Source organism: Dendrobates tinctorius, unplaced genomic scaffold (genome assembly GCF_039654945.1).
Source record: "Dendrobates tinctorius isolate UK_male_01 unplaced genomic scaffold, ASM3965494v1 ptg000214l, whole genome shotgun sequence".
NCBI classification, from domain to species: Eukaryota; Metazoa; Chordata; class Amphibia; order Anura; family Dendrobatidae; genus Dendrobates; species Dendrobates tinctorius.
Window position 1 is genome coordinate 10,843,822 of NW_027361881.1, and position 15,764 is coordinate 10,859,585.

Sequence of the window (15,764 nt, forward strand, 5' to 3'; positions counted from 1 at the left end):
AAGTCGGAGCTGTCTGGCCATAGACAGATGTTTTGGTTGAACTTGTAGGAGTATGGCATGGATGTCATGTGGGGAATAGATTGTCAAAAGAAACGTCAGTGTGATCTCACATGCCTTCCCTATTACGTCTCCACTTTTTTCCTTGTGCTCCAGCATACATGACAGGTCGTTTTATTGTCCTTGTTTGCTCAATTTCTTTAGCTACCTTAAGGAGGTCTTTCGGATCTACATGTCTCCATTCAGGTCTGGCTGTCTGTACTGCGTCTCGTAAGTCTTTGTTCATACCGTCAATGAATGCATCCACCAGTATTCTAACATCAAGTGGGTTTATGCAAATGTACCCCATGTCTGCCCATTTCAGCTGTAACCGTCCAAGGTATATCTCTACTCTCTCTCCTCTTTGCTGTGTCACATTAGTCAGGAGTACAGACTGCTCTGATTGTTCCACTGCAGCCCATTGTCTTAGTGACTCACAGTACGTCTCCCCAGATCGTGCAGATTTATCATCCATGCCCCAAGCCTGATTCTTTGTCACATCTGTGTGTCTTAATTATATGATCTAGTGCGTCACCTGCCTTTAAACTCACCAACCTCTCTAAGTCTGCCCAGGTACACTTATATGTCTGCTGTACTTCCTTTATGTGTCTGTAAAACGGGAATGGTTGGTCTTCAGGGGCAGGCAGCTGCTTCAGCAAAGCTAGCTGGTCAGAGGGGCTCCAGGGATAATACACCTGTATCTTTCTTATTCTAGTCACACTTCTAGGTCCTGATGGGGTTGGCCGTCTGATGTCTACTGTCAGCTTACTCCTCAAGGGCCAATGTCCCCACTACCCACTATCCGCACTATTATGTCAGCTTCTTATGATCTTGTCTGGATAAGATTTAGTGCAATTCTCTTAGGTCAGTAGCACAGGTCACACAAGTAGCTATTCAGTCTGGGTTTGTCTGAGTCTGACCACAGTGTTTACAAGTCCATCTGTTTTGTCTGGGTCTCTGGTTACACTTTGTCAATCAAACATTCATAATACACCTTCCACACTGCTGCACATTCTCAAGCATCATTTATTCACTTGCTATTTTCTTCCCTTGTCTGTGCCTTTTTGTACATCCAAACATTCACACTCTGGTATTTTTGCCTTTTTCAATATTTGTCCCACTTGTTTTACTGCTTCCTTCCTTCTCTGTCTCTTGTAATTTGACACAATTTGCTATACAAATCAATCACACAACTAGAAGCAGGTTCAAACACATTAATGACCAAGCAATCACTTACAATTCCCTTCTAAATTAGGCACCATATCTTACTTTTAACTTCCAATCTTCAATTAAGTACTGTTGCTTTAAAATGCACAAATCTTTCAGCGTGTACCTTACGGATAGAATTACAGAGAATTTTGAGCACAGCTCACACTCAGCAGAGATAAGAGCGAAGGGAGAAGAAAAACTGCGCAGCGCCATCCTTCACCCCTCCCATCAGAATGCAGCGTCGTCCTTCACAGAATTCTGTAGTTCTTTAGACTTATCAAAATCAATTTCTACAAAGAAACTCAAAATCACGGGATTTCACTGTAAGGGCAGATAACTGTATAATGAGATTAACCATGCCTTGCCCTTTTTCTGGCCAAATGCATTCAGGAAACTTTACAATGTAATGCCACATATAACACGAACTATATCATTACTCAATTCATTCAGTCTCAGATGTAGATTTGAAATATCTATAACGTATCTGTCCGGGATTCCACCACAACTAGAAAGGTCACAAATCTCTTGACACAAAAATGATGTGTGATGATTCATTCATACGTGCTCATTCACTGATTTTTATTTTTTTTTTTTTTTATACTCAATTACTCATCTCTCATCTTATTCAGAGGTTCTCATAGACATATATACAAGGATTCACACAGCCTGCCTATCTTGCACTTTGGATTTGATTAATACTTTTTCCAGGTTCTTTGCTGCACTACTTCCATATCTATCCTCAATTATATCACATAACCGATTTCCTTCTTCAGGTGTCTTTCCCTGACTGTTCCCCATCTTATCTTTTATTCTTATCCTGTCTCTCTTGTTGTCTTCCTGTTAGTCCCCTGCCTTAGGTGGTGTATTGGGTAAGCTCAAGACTAGGCTATACTATACCTCGTTACCTTCTTCCTAAGGTGCTAACAGGCTAAATGGAGTGTCTGTTCCTCGGTGTACTACGTGTTTCGTGTACTTATATGCTATGTAGCATCCGAACAGAAATACTCCCACAACACACAGGATTGTAAATAAAGTGTCCATCTACTGGGGTTCTTCAGTCATATCCTGTCACAGGCTCATTTCACGGTCCTGTGCTCATTCGGTCACACTCTTATCTGTCACAAGGTTTATTCGTAAAGGGTGTTGATTTAAGCTTAGGCGGTGACCTCCCCGAAAGGACGCTGTCACATGACCCAGTTAGGCAATATCACCACTCTTTGAACTAATACCTACTGTGCAGCTTATTTTTCTACTTTCCACAACCTTTCAAATCAAAGTAGCCATTCAACAACCTCCTCTATTCCTAGTGCGGAATCTTCTATTGTGAAAAACTTGTCCGTCCGGGCTGCGCAGTATGAACTGTTCACCCAGCCTTATATTCCGTAATGTCAGACCTCTCCCATTTTGATTTGCATCAGCTCTTTTTCTAAAAATAGCTGTGCACAGACAGAACCTACAGTAACCTCTCATTCGAGCAGAAATTACATATGCGTGTCACACCCGATTTCCTCAGAGTTCTTATATGGACCTGATTTTACGGCCCCCTCCTCTACTAGATTCCCCTTTATACGGACCTTAGTTATAATGATAGATTATGAAGAGCAGAGAAGAGAAAAATCGATCTCTTACCTGGCCAGGTGTTTAGGTCTGCTGTTCACAATTTCATCAGTAACTGGAGTGGTCTGTAGATCGGGTAGTCTTGGAGAGGTGCCTATATCAGGTCCCTGTTTCGGGCGCCAGGAAACTGTCGGGATCCCTCAGATTACTCTTTCATCTGAAGGACCGATGTTCTTAGGTGTGAAGCATCATATGTCTCTAATTAAATCAGCTCCGTCGAGAAGAACTACACAGACACCAGCTGTATAATACCACTCGGGATGCCTGCCAAGACGCCTCTGGCTTATCAGTTAGGCTTCCGTCTTTTATAGTAAAGAATTTAAACATTTTACAGACATGCGCAGTACAAATGATTTTACAACTTGTTTTCGACAAAGAAAGTCATTTAGGCGAAAAAGCAGAGGTATTTGACCTTGGTTCACAAGGGAGATGTCTGAGACATCTCCTCGAAGAACAGATAAGGTTTTAAACAAGAGAATGCAACATAGACAGAACTCAATTTAACTCCTTCAGTTCCTATCAAGTAATACCACCATATAGTACCTAATGCTGCCATGAAGTGTTGTAGTAATACCACTATATAGTACCTAATGCTGCCATGAAGTGTTGTAATAATACCACCATATAGTACCTAACACTGCCATGTAATGTCCTATTAATATTACCATGTATTAATGAAACTGCCATGTAATGTCCTATTAATATTACCATGTATTAATGAAACTGCCATGCATTCCCCCAAATAATACCACCATATCAGTCCTAAAAAAATGCAGACATGCATTGCCTAAGAAATCCTACCACATTGGTCCTGATCTGCAGCCCTTCCTCATGGCACACCCCGGATGACTCTGCCGCCTTCCCTACAGTATTGATTGGGGGGCGCACCCCTCTGTGCTCAGGACGGGGGAGGGGTGCATACATAAATGCTTTGACACCTGGGAGCGTCTTATTTTTTGGTCCTGAGTGGTATAATACTATTACGGTAGGTCTCAACTCTGAATAGAGCAAAAAGCCAGTGTGAACAGGTGCATAATATAACGATACAGCCGCCGGGGTGTCTGACACTGGATACATATCGTATCTGTTCTATTTGGACCTTGTGGCATAGAAGCGCCCGCGTCCCTCTGTGCGGGATTCCTTATACCCGTCCTATTATTTGTAAATAAACCCCATAAATAATACCGCGTGTCGCAGAGTAACAGTGTATGGTTACACCACATGTGTCCACGCGTTGGTGTCTTGCGTTCTCTATTCCAGGTGTTTTCTGCTTTTTCCATCCTCTTATGGTGAGATAACAGTGAATAGTCCGTGCCAGAAGTAAGGTCACCCGGAGACACCATACTGTCACCGCACACGTATACAGCATGTGAGGATGTGAATATACGGCTGCTCTAATAGCCTGGCGTACAATGGGAGCCATCGTGCGTAGCGGGTGATGTTCTCATTATCTAGGGCTGCAGGCAAATGAATAGGAAATCCTGGCTTCTCCATTTTCACCACTCGCCGTGAGATGCACGAGTCCCAGCCCCAATATTTATATCGCTCTGAAATGCATTGACCTGACAGCGGAGTCTGAGATGACGAGCGACGATCGCTGGTGACGCCATTAAGGGCCCACTATCCCCCTGATGTGCACACACATTGTTCACAGACGACAGAGAAGCTGCGAGGGCTCAAACAATTTATGGCAATGCCTCTCTTTTGTTCGGATGGAGCTGGCATATCGGATATTATTGTACTTTTCATCTTTTATAGGTCCAAGTGTAAAACCTCATTTGGAAAACAATGAAGAAAACAATACCACCATAATTGCTTTATAGTACTGCAATATAGTGCCTAAATAATACCACCACACACTGTAGATCCTAAATAACACCGTTATATAGTTCTTAAATGTTACTGCCATATAGTGCCCTAATAAAACCGTCTTATAATCTCTGAATAATACCACCATGTGCTCTTCTAATAATACCACTATATGCTTTATGAATAATATTGGTATGTAGTGTCCTAAAAATGCCACCATATAGTCTCTAAATACAACTGCAATTTATTGACCAAAACAAACCACATAGTGCCCTAATCTAGATCCTAAATAATACTACTATGTAGTTTCTTAGTTATACCACTATGTAGTACTGTCAAAATTTCATCAGATGGTACATAAAAATTACTGCCATATAATTCTCTAAAAGTACCACCATATAGCTCGTAAATGAAACACCATATAGTATCTAAATAATACCACTATGTAGTTCCTGAATAATGTCACGATATGGCCCCTAAATAAAACCACCATACAGCATCTAAATAAGACCACTATATAGTTTCTTAATAATGTCACCATATAGCCCCATAAATAAAACCACCATATACAGTGGGGAAAAAAAGTATTTAGTCAGTCAGCAATAGTGCAAGTTCCACCACTTAAAAAGATGAGAGGCGTCTGTAATTTACATCATAGGTAGACCTCAACTATGGGAGACAAACTGAGAAAAAAAAATCCAGAAAATCACATTGTCTGTTTTTTTTTCATTTTATTTGCATATTATGGTGGAAAATAAGTATTTGGTCAGAAACAAGCAATCAAGATTTCTGGCTCTCACAGACCTGTAACTTCTTCTTTAAGAGTCTCCTCTCTCCTCCACTCATTACCTGTAGTAATGGCACCTGTTTAAACTTGTTATCAGTATAAAAAGACACCTGTGCACACCCTCAAACAGTCTGACTCCAAACTCCACTATGGTGAAGACCATAGAGCTGTCAAAGGACACCAGAAACAAAATTGTAGCCCTGCACCAGGCTGGGAAGACTGAATCTGCAATAGCCAACCAGCTTGGAGTGAAGAAATCAACTGTGGGAGCAATAATTAGAAAATGGAAGACATACAAGACCACTGATAATCTCCCTCGATCTGGTGCTCCACGCAAAATCCCACCCCGTGGGGTCAGAATGATCACAAGAACGGTGAGCAAAAATCCCAGAACCACGCGGGGGGACCTAGTGAATGAACTGCAGAGAGCTGGGACCAATGTAACAAGGCCTACCATAAGTAACACACTACGCCACCATGGACTCAGATCCTGCAGTGCCAGACGTGTCCCACTGCTTAAGCCTGTACATGTCCGGGCCCGTCTGAAGTTTGCTAGAGAGCATTTGGATGATCCAGAGGAGTTTTGGGAGAATGTCCTATGGTCTGATGAAACCAAACTGGAACTGTTTGGTAGAAACACAACTTGTCGTGTTTGGAGGAAAAAGAATACTGAGTTACATCCATCAAACACCATACCTACTGTAAAGAATGGTGGTGGAAACATCATGCTTTGGGGCTGTTTCTCTGCAAAGGGGCCAGGACGACTGATCCGGGTACATGAAAGAATGAATGGGGCCATGTATCGTGAGATTTTGAGTGCAAACCTCCTTCCATCAGCAAGGGCATTGAAGATGAAACATGGCTGGGTCTTTCAACATGACAATGATCCAAAGCACACCGCCAGGGCAACGAAGGAGTGGCTTCGTAAGAAACATTTCAAGGTCCTGGAGTGGCCTAGCCAGTCTCCAGATCTCAACCCTATAGAAAACCTTTGGAGGGAGTTGAAAGTCCGTGTTGCCAAGCGAAAAGCCAAAAACATCACTGCTCTAGAGGAGATCTGCATGGAGGAATGGGCCAACATACCAACAACAGTGTGTGGCAACCTTGTGAAGACTTACAGAAAACGTTTGACCTCTGTCATTGCCAACAAAGGATATATCACAAAGTATTGAGATGAAATTTTGTTTCTGACCAAATACTTATTTTCCACCATAATATGCAAATAAAATGAAAAAAAAACAGACAATGTGATTTTCTGGATTTTATTTTCTCAGTTTGTCTCCCATAGTTGAGGTCTACCTATGATGTAAATTACAGACGCCTCTCATCTTTTTAAGTGGTGGAACTTGCACTATTGCTGACTGACTAAATACTTTTTTTCCCCACTGTAGTATCTAAATAAGACCACTATACTGTATAGTTCCTTAATAATGTCACCATGTAGCCCCTAAATATATCCACCATATAGTTACTGAATAATGTCATGATATAGCCCCTAAATAAAACCATCATATAGTATCTAAATAATACTATCATGCAGTTCCTGAATAATATCACCATATAGCCCCTGATTAAAACTGCCATATATTGCCAAAATAATATCGCCATATCACTCATAAAAAATGCCCCAATATCACTACCATATAGTTAATAAATAATACCACAATGTAATATATGAATAATATCACCATATCTACCCTAAAAATACAGCTCTGTAGTGACCTTATATCCTCACCATAAAGTTCCTAAACAATACCGCCCTATAATACCTTGAAGGCCTCAGAGGTTTATTTGACAACATTAGGGATCAAACAGCAACATGAAAGGCAAGGAGCCCACCAGACAGGTCAGGGATAAAGTTGTTGAGAAGAGTAAATCAGGATTAGGTTATAAAAATAACCCAAGCTCTGAACATCTTACAGTTCGTTCCATCAGTCAAAAATGGAAGGAGTCTGGCACAACTGCAAACCTACCAAGGCGTGGCCGACAACCTACCACTATATCACTATACCGCTATATAGTTCTTAATTAATACCAATTTATACAACCTCAATTCTAAAAAACGTTTCTTTGTAGCAAAAAAGACAGCACAAAAGCATAGCTTCTGTAAATCCCTTTAACGCTGTATCCGACAAGATCTCTTTGGTTCAATATTTGCAGAAAGCAATGACCATTGAATGGGCTCGCTACAGCCTTAGAGCCCATACTCTCCCAGCCTCATGACGTTTTGCGACTTCGCCTTTCATCTGTCGCTCAATCTCTTCTCTTTGAATAGTTTTCAGTGGAGGCGACTATTTCATTTCCTAATTTCGCTCCTTGTGTCTAGTCTCCGCTTCTTTTGTGAATACTAATACCTGTGCAATTAAAGGTCAGGTAGCAGCTGGAAAATACGGATGAAGGATGCACTCTCTAATTAAGTTAGTGTCGGAGCTGAAAGAATCATTGTAATCAGACGGAGCGCGACAATGTAACCGCGTCAGCGTAAGTGATAATTATGATGATGATGATGATGATGGGACTGGGCGAGGGAGGCACTGTCTTCACATTGCCATCTCTGTGTTATGTCTGAGGTATAGAACCATGATGATTGGTTTTCTCATTATTTTCCAGCTTTCAGATGATAACTAATTGGTTTCTTCCAGTGTTTAAGCTGCAAGCGCAGTAGGTGAGATATAAACACTTCATAGTGAGTCTCATCATGTCATTTGGGCCTGGGCACCTTGCTGTCGACTTCATAGTGAGTCTCATCATGTCATTTGGGCCTGGGCACCTTGCTGTCGACTTCATAGTGAGTCTCATCATGTCATTTGGGCCTGGGCACCTTGCTGTCGATGCCTTGCGGGGTTTAAGTAGCAATTTTCAACCAGACCATCAATGTCTGATGGGAAGAGTAAGAAAGCACAAGCAAGGCAGAAGAGTAATGATCACTATATTGATTGAGGGCCACCGTCGATGTAGCGCAGCAAGCAAGTCACATAAAGTTGTAACCAGTTGTATATTGTTTCTTGCTTGCCTCGGTACAGGCGGGTCACAATAGGACCCCATTTACTTGCAATATGCTACAATGTAGCAGCGATTTTTGGCTGCTCAACCTGTATCACAGATAAGTTCGCAGTGTGGCCCAAGCCTTAAAATAGATTTTATCAGTTATGGTGCCTCATGAGATCCAGGATCCTCAGCTGGTGATCCACCACAGCAGTAAAAATTCAATCGGAATCTTTAGAAATAGGTCAAAGCATCAGGACAGAAACTAGACATGAGAACAACTTACATTTTTACTTTTCTATTGGAAAGTTGTGAATGTTACAGGAAGGAAAATGGAGGCTAACGTGTGAACCTGTCATTGCCTCGTACGGCTCCATAGTAGAAGAAATGATGGCAAGAAAAATGTGGAGTCAGAACCTTTCCTTGCCCTCAACTTTCTCATTACAGTTGATCTATGGCGGAGTGCTGATCAATATAATCACTGTTAGACTCAACAGGTGTGGTGGATCCTCCACGTCCAAGGTCTGGATGGACACATGGGCCAGGGGCGTCACTGCTGCAAATAGGTGGATCATGCATGATACAGACAGTCAAGAGACAGGAGATTACAGGCAGGTAGACGGAGTGCAGGAAACTGCAGGCAGGCAGAAGAGGTCTGGGAGACTGCAGTCAGGTAGGCAGGAGTCGTAATGAGTCAGCAAGCAGGCAGGGTAAAGGGAACTGCAGGCAGGCGGAAGACTTCCAAGAGACTGCATGCAGATAGGCTGGAGACGTCAGGACACTACAGCAGATAGGTGGGTCAAGTGGAATATAAACAGTCGAGTGACAAGAGACCACAGGCAGGTAGGCAGAGTGCAGGAAACCGCAGGCAGAAGAGGTCTGGGAGACTGCAGTCAGGTAGGCAGGAGTCGCAATGAGTCAGCAAGCAGGCAGGGTAAAGGGAACTGCAGGCAGACAGAAGACTTCCAAGAGACCGTATGCAGATAGGCTGGAGACATCAGGACACTACAGCAAATAGGTGGGTCAAACGGAATATAGACAGTCGAGTGACAAGAGACCACAGGCAGGTAGGCAGAGTGCAGGAAACCGCAGGCAGAAGAGGTCTGGGAGACTGCAGTCAGGTAGGCAGGAGTCGCAATGAGACAGCAAGCAAGTGAAGTACAGGGAACTGCAGGCAGACAGAAGACTTCCAAGAGACCGTATGCAGATAGGCTGGAGACGTCAGGACGCTACAGCAGATAGGTGGGTCAAGCGGAATATAGACAGTTGAGTGACAAGAGACCACAGGCAGATAGGCAGAGAGCAGGAAACCGCAGGCAGAAGAGGTCTTGGAGACTGCAGGTAAGTAGGCAAGAGACATAAGGAGACAGCAGGCAGGCTCAGTATAGGGAACCACAGGCGGACTACTTTCAAGAGACTGTAGGCAGATAGGCGGGAGATGTCACAACACTGCAACCAGGCAGGTGGAGTACAGGGAACCGCAAGTGGGCAGAAGACGTACCGGATGACATCCTGGAGACTGCAGGCAGGCAGGAGTAGTACAGTGAACCGCAGTCTGTCAGATGATTTCCAGGAGACCGCAGACAAGTAGGTGACATCCAAGAGGCTGCAGGCGGCAGTTGAGCAGGTCCAGGTGTATAGAGCAAGCAGGGACTAGCAATATTGAAGATTTAATACCAAGACACAAACGTATGTCTCGACGAGCCTTATGTAGATCCGGATGGATGATCACATGAGATCACGTCGGGCCATCTATGAAGCCTGAAGTGAAGCACAACAGCATCTAGTGGACCTGGGGTGAAGACAGCAAGGCACGGATCTGGGACAGGTGCGTAACCGTCACGTGCAACATAGTAGCACTGCATTGTACTCAGGTATGTTAGGGAGACCCTATAATCATGTATCTTTCTCATTTTACACTGGGTTATGCAGTCACCAATTTGCAAAAATAAAAGCAAAATGTTGAATTTGCTTAATTGGTATATCTGATGGCTCCTTGCCGAGAGTAAGAGATGCTCAATGCCCAGTCCGAGACTACGAGATCAGAATTCTGGAGTAAGGCTGGTTTCACATTTGCGTTTTTTAGCGCTGGAAAAAAACGCACACCTGCGCATGCGTTTTTTCCCCTATATTTAACATGGGTGCGCATACCTGCGCGCTGGTAAGCTCATGTATGCGATTTTCATGCGCTGCGTTTTTTTGGGGTGTGCGTTGGGATTTTCCAGACGCAGCATGTTGCATTTTTTGGCTCTGCAAAAAAGCGCATGCGCACATATGCGCACGTTTTGCGCTAAAAATGGCCATTATAGCCTATGGATGCGCATATGTGCGCACTGGCATGCTCATGTATGCGTTTTTTTGCATATGCGTTTTTTTTTTTTTAAACCATGGAATTTAGGGGTTTGGGTTAGAGTTAGGGTTAGTTAAGGGGGTTTAGGGTTAGGGTTATGGTCAGGGTCAGGGTTAGGGTTGGGGTTTGGGTCAGGGTTAGGGTTAAGTATGGTTTTGTTAAGGATTAGGGTCATGGTTAGGGTCAGGATTAGGGTTAAGTATGGTTTTGTTAAGGGTTAGGGTCAGGGTTAGGGTTAGGGTCAGGGTTAGGGTTAGGGTTAGGGTCAGGGTTAGGGTCAGGATTAGGGTTAAGTATGGTTTTGTTAAGGATTAGGGTCAGGGTTAGGGTCAGGATTAGGGTTAAGTATGGTTTTGTTAAGGGTTAGGGTCAGGGTTAGGGTTAGGGTTAGGGTTAGGGTCAGGGTTAGGGTTAGGGTCAGGGTCAGGGTTAGGGTTAGGGTCAGGGTTAGGGTTAAGTATGGTTTTGTTAAGGATTAGGGTCAGGGTTAGGGTCAGGATTAGGGTTAAGTATGGTTTTGTTAAGGGTTAGGGTTAGGGTTAGGGTTAGGGTTAGGGTCAGGGTTAGGGTCAGGATTAGGGTTAAGTATGGTTTGGTTAAGGGTTAGGGTCAGGGTTAGGGTTAGGGTTAGGGTCAGGGTTAGGGTTAAGTATGGTTTTGTTAAGGGTTAGGGTCAGGGTTAGGGTCAGGGTTAGGGTCAGGGTTAGGGTCAGGGTTAGGGTTAGGGTTAGGGTTAGGGTTAGGGTTAGTTAGGGTTTAGGGTTTGGGTTAGGGTTAAGTATGATTTGGTTAAGGGTTAGGGTCAGGGTTAGGGTTAGGGTTAGGGTTAGTAAAGTCATGGTTTGGGTAGTGTGAGGGGCCACCTAAAAATGTTGGAAAAAAACGCAAACGCGGTAGAAACGCGCTAAAAACGCATACAAACGCGCAAAAACGCTGCGTTTTTTCCTGCATGCGCACAAAAATGCTTGAAAAAAACGCAGCGTTTGTATGCATTTGTATGCGTTTTTTTAATGCGTTTTTTTGCGGGAAAAACGCGCTGCAAAAAAAAGCAAGTGTGAAACTAGCCTAAAACTGTTTGAAAAATCATCAATTTTTCGGCATCTTGAAGTTTTGCAACATTTTTGCGACTTTTGGTGATTTTATGCCAGTTTTGGTTATTTCCCCTAACTTTTTGAAAGTTGGTTAGAACTTGACCAAGAGGTGACCCGTCTGTGCACAAAATCCATTAATAGGTCACGAATTGACGCACTTTTCTCCAGTTTCATCACAACTGGTGTATAAAAGTCTTGTAGTCTGAGAAGAAGACTGGAAGACCACACCATAACGTTTTATGCAACCGTCTTGGTTTTGAACTAATGGACATTGACAGATCTGGAGGGAAAATGTCTAAACTACGGAGCAAAAAGCTTCACAGTCTGCAGATGTGTATCGTGGAGCTCAGGGGGAAAGGTTCATTTGACAGGAGGCTACTTATTAAATAATGCAAGATGTCTAATATTTGCATGAAGCTCCTCCGCAGATTTGCCGACAGAACTTGGATCTGGAGTTTTAGGATCTCCGGTATCTTAAGGACGGCAGAGATGTTCTGAGGACTTCTAGGCTCTGGTGTGTAATTTGTCTCACACCACGTCTCCTGCTGAAGACTGATTTACTTCCCTCCTGCAGACATATCATTGCTCGTGCCCACATACTGCTGGGATTCTGCTTCGCTAGAGGTCGGTGTGTTTGGTGACACGCATAATCCTATCACAGAGACATTATCGAGACAATAAGCTCTCTCTCGCTCAATTCTTTTGGTATTAATGCCTGCTATGAATTATCTCCAAAGGTATATTTTCTGGCTAATTGCTTTAGCAGGGGTGCCAGCCTTACAATAAGTCTATTTTAATTAGCCTTTGCTAGGGAAGAGTGTCTCCTGTATGGTCTGCCTGCTCCTGGGTGATCATATTCTCCCAGCTTGCCCAAGTACCGTTGGAATCAGCCAGATTTTACCAGTCGATTTTAATGCAAGGATTTTTTTCTGCTCTGAAATGAGCATCGGCACGTCATTAGCTTATGTTTAGATGTACAGTCTAATGGGCAAATATTACTATTAATCCATGGCGTGAAAACTTGTGTAAATGTGTTTGCAGCGTGCACAATGGGAAACCGGCTGCGGAGATGCCGGAGAAATGTCACAGTCCTAATTGATCTTGGCAGCGGAGGAACTTTGTAAAGCAGAATTGGGAAAATGCTACATCATATGTAGAGCCAGAATGGAAAGAATCACGATAGGTGGGCTATGAGTAGCCTTGGAGCTTCAGATAATTGCCCCTCGCTAGAGTTCTTCATCTTATGTAGAGCGACTCCGACAGAGTCAGTGGAGGCCACATCAGAAGATGACCTAAGATTGGAAAACCAGCTATGATTCTACTCATGGAGCTAATACCAAAGCGATCCTGATCCTGTCCTTCCACCAGATGGATGAGACATGTCCACCTTCTCCATAACAATCTTGTAGGGATCTGGACCGACCTCGAAACCAAACCTCATAAGTGGCACTGGTAACACTGCTCCCACAACCCCAAAAGTTAGCGAGCTTAACTTTACCTCCCAAACTGCAAGGTGGATTCTTGTGGAGCTCCTTATGGCCAGAAGCTCCATACAGACATGTCCACCATTGTCGGTTGAAATTGGGTAATCACTTCAGGTTCTTCCAATACTAATTAGATATTTATGACAAGCTTGTAAATGCTTCTATTCACATAACTACTGAGTGACCACGTACATATCATAACTATCTGCATGTAGAGTATTGAGAAGAAGTTTTATCCAAGGCTGATGATCTCGTGCAACACACCTAGGGATATGTTAAGGCCAGCTAGGACAAAGCTGCCACATATGCATCCAATAGGCTCGGTTATGGTCTATGTATGGTCACACAGCCTCTTCACCATTTCTATATCCTTACCTGATCTGTTAGTGCTAGAAGTGGAGTAAGTGGCATTGATGGCATCACTGGGCAGCGCAGGTGACTTTCATCTAAGAATACTGATGTAGTTGTGCCACCAAGCTTGGGTCATCAGCCCCCTGTTGTGACCCACTGGGGCAGCACCACACCCTATTTAATCTCCCAGCAGTCTGCTGGAAGTTGCCAGTTTGGTCTGGTTTACCTTCTACCTCCCAAGCACTGTTTATCTGCTGGTCTCCTGTTCCTGATCCGGCTTGATTATGACCTTGATTTCTCCATAATCCCATTCTGACTTTGACCTCGGCTTGTTTGGCGTCCCTTCCGATGGTCCTCTTTCTCAAGTTGTTTTTTTTTAGCTGATTTTGTCCCTGGTTCCATTCCTCCATTTACTAACTAATCTAGTTTGACTGCTTTTGTTTCAGGTTCGCTCCACCGAGCAGCAGCTACCCTATGGATGCAACCCAGGGGACCCAGCTGTAAGTCTATATCCCTATATAATGATTTTAGGAAGAAGTTCGGAGTTCCTCTGATACCTGATAGATGGAGTGACTAGTGCCAAGTCTATCCGAAGTAACCAGACGGTATCAGACAGACTTAACCGCCATTACTTCTACAGATGCTTCTCTTACAGGTCAACCTCTCGGTCAAACATCACGAATGACGGTGACGATGCCAATCCCAAAGGTTGGATGTAAAAATTAGAAAAAATCTAAAAGTCCATCCTTTGTGTCAAGATTAGGATTATACACTTGGGGGATATATCATTATATCAGGAATAGACCGGAGGTGGTAAGTGATCGGCGCAAAGTCCCCTCCAAATGGGGTTGTCTTCTACGGGACCATTGGAGTCAATTATTGGTGAAACCTCTGATGGACCTTTCCAACCATGGATGAAATGATACCCTACCTTAGTAACATATTTTGTTTTAGTTTTTTTCTGATGTCCACATGTGAAAACCTTTCCCTTCTTTGGGTTGAACGTGGCTCGTGGCACCGCTCCCTATTGTGCGCCATCGCTTCTCTTTTCTACTTCTCACTATGACTCATCCAGATATCAGATCTCCTGGGACTACGAATGTTATCCAGGATTGGGAATTCTCACCGTAATATGCATATATTATCCAAAAGACACATTTATATGGAACATTCCATTAAAAAAAGTCCCTTTTTCCGTCTTTCCTTGAATTGAAAAATTGTAAACTTCCAATTACCGGTGGATGTATCGAGCGAAATACTTGACACTTATCTCAATATGTTGCCTGCTGAATGCGACGCGGTGCCCGGGGCGGCCGGTACACGGGAGGGACGTCAGGTTCTCGTAGGTGGCTAAATTGCTGTGATATCCGAAGAGTCAGAAATTGAATTCACCCAACTTTAATCGGTTAATTCCCTGCGAGCACCCTGCAGCTGCTGAGCCTGCACACACATATATATATATATCCCCTCTCCAAGAAGCCCATTCATCACCTAACACCATTAAACCAGCCGCGTGTACGCTAATCACCGCTTTTCGCTTCGCAGCAAAAAAAATGTATTTTCTAAATATCTAGCAAACAAAAGGAAGGATGAGATCTTAGGAGAACAATACATAAAGCCGTAGAGCAGATGGTCAATATTTACTTTTGATTTTTGCTCATTAAATGAGTATTTGGCCGAACCTGACACAGTCATTTTGAGAAAATTAGCTTGGCGCACGTACAGATCACACCACCGCCGGGCGGTTTGGCGGCCCCGCTATTTGCTGATCCGGGAGCTCTTTAGAAGACTTTCGAGCCGGGATGTTTGACTAATCTCCCATACGATATGGCCGCTTCTTCTTGTATGGTCATTTGAAGTCTCCGGTGCGGTGAATGCGGTCACCTGGTATAACGAGCCTTAGATTTAGGTTTTACGACTTCAGGTTTATTATTTCTTTAATTTCTTAAAATAAAAGGGAAGAAAAGTACTAAACCTGATGTCACGAAAACGGCTCAAACCTTATTGGAGGGAAGTACAGAACCTGTACCTTCCAGGACCAAAAC

The 15,764-nt window shown here is 43.5% G+C and overlaps 1 long non-coding RNA gene across 1 annotated transcript in view; it reads left to right on the forward strand.

Moving 5' to 3' along the window:
- Window positions 1–15,261, forward strand: part of LOC141058814 (uncharacterized) — a 32,894-nt gene extending 17,633 nt beyond the window's left edge. The window contains exons 2-3 of the long non-coding RNA XR_012222323.1: window positions 14,166–14,219; window positions 14,375–15,261. This is a non-coding gene — a long non-coding RNA (uncharacterized lncRNA). The remainder of the gene's footprint in view (window positions 1–14,165; window positions 14,220–14,374) is intronic.
- Window positions 15,262–15,764: the final 503 nt, after the last annotated feature.